We start from the raw sequence: 1,554 nt of genomic DNA on the forward strand, positions 1-1,554 counted from the left end.
TCAAAACAAAAATACATCTGACTCTTTAAACAAAGTAATAAAGATGGATTGGAAGGTTTAGAACATGTGTAAAGTAAAATGCATGACAATAGCATAAAGGCAGGGAGAGGAGTAATGTGAAGAGGTATGGTACCACTTGAAGGAGACTGTGATGGGTTAATTTTTGTGGAAAGGAAGGCGGAATATTTGAAGTTTCTCTCTTCATGTACTTTCAGGTTCCAATACATACAACCTAGTTTGTTCTGGAGGGGTCTTATTTTCTAGGAGGCTGGGAGGGGAACCTTCTGCTTTGTGTCCTCATGGGATGCACAAGACACAATGGAACAGTCTTTCACCTTTAAATAGGGTGATAGGCCTGAGGAGAAACACCTGCAATTTATTATTTTTTAATGAGATGGGATTCTTACTGGTCTTGAACTTCCGAGTTCAAGTGAGGCTTCCCCTAAGTCGGCCTCTCAAAGTGTTGGGATTACCAGGCGTGAGCCACCGCGCCTGGCCACAATTACCAACATTTAAAATCACGTCCCTGGGTGGGCTCGAACCACCAACCTTTCGGTTAACAGCCGAACGCGCTCACCGATTGCGCCACAGAGACAACCTCAACTGGGTGACTTCATCTCAACATAGATTCAGCAATCACTGAACTTTGAGGGTTGCCGTTCGCTCTAGGCAGGAAAAGTGTGCAGACAACAAAGCTTCAGAAAACGGGAAAGGCTGAGACGACTACTCGTGTTGCTGCACGTTAGAAACGCGCGCATTGTGTCCCTCTGAAGCCAGAAGGGCGGCCGAATGGCCTTCACCCTGAGTTAACCCTCGCCCTCCTTCAGAAGCCAGTGCCTCTGAAAATACCTGGATCTACGACCCGAGCCTGAGCCTGGCAGGGCCCAGGGGAAGCTGAAGGCCCCGACGGCTCTCATAATAGCTCTTTCTGTTTTGGTTTTGGTTTTTTTTTTTTTTTTTTTTTTTTTTTTTTTTTTTTTTTTGCGCCGCCTTCAGGCAATCATCTGCTCCGCTTGCTCTCCCCTCACTCAACTCGGCTTCAATAGATGGGGTCGGTGGTGCTGGAGCGAGAAAGAGGCAGGGGAGTCAAAAGGGAAAAAGTGAAGAGGAGGAGGCAGAAGCAGGGGAGACCAGGACGAGACAATGGGAAAGCCCAGGATGCCCGGGCAGACGGCACAGGCTGGATGCAGAGAAGATGGGACCTGTATCAGAATGGAGAGGGGGAAACCGGGAGAACACGTGAGAAAATCACAAGACACTGTAGCTGCCCAAAAATCAAGAAGTAAAATCGCATAATGTTTTACATTAAAAAAAAAAAAAAAAAAAAAAATCGGGGAACCAGGCGCGGTGGCTCACGCCTGTAATCCCAGCACTTTGGGAGGCCGAAGTGGGTGGATCACTCACTTCAAGTCAGGAGTTCGAGACCAGCCGGGCCAACATGGCGAAAGCCCGTCTCTACGAAAAATACAAGAATTAGCTGGGCGTCGTGGCGCATGCTTGTAGTGCCAGTTACTCGGGAGGCTGAGGCAGGACAATCGCTTGAACCTGAGAGGC

At 48.3% G+C, this 1,554-nt stretch overlaps 1 non-coding gene across 1 annotated transcript; it reads right to left on the reverse strand.

Annotated features, from left to right (window-relative positions):
• Positions 1–521: 521 nt before the first annotated feature.
• On the reverse strand, positions 522–595 carry TRNAN-GUU (transfer RNA asparagine (anticodon GUU)). The gene has a single exon. It is a non-coding gene; the product is annotated as a tRNA-Asn (tRNA).
• Positions 596–1,554: the final 959 nt, after the last annotated feature.

Source organism: Rhinopithecus bieti, unplaced genomic scaffold, assembly GCF_001698545.2.
Source record: "Rhinopithecus bieti isolate Rb0 unplaced genomic scaffold, ASM169854v2 repeat_2501, whole genome shotgun sequence".
Taxonomy (NCBI): Eukaryota; Metazoa; Chordata; class Mammalia; order Primates; family Cercopithecidae; genus Rhinopithecus; species Rhinopithecus bieti.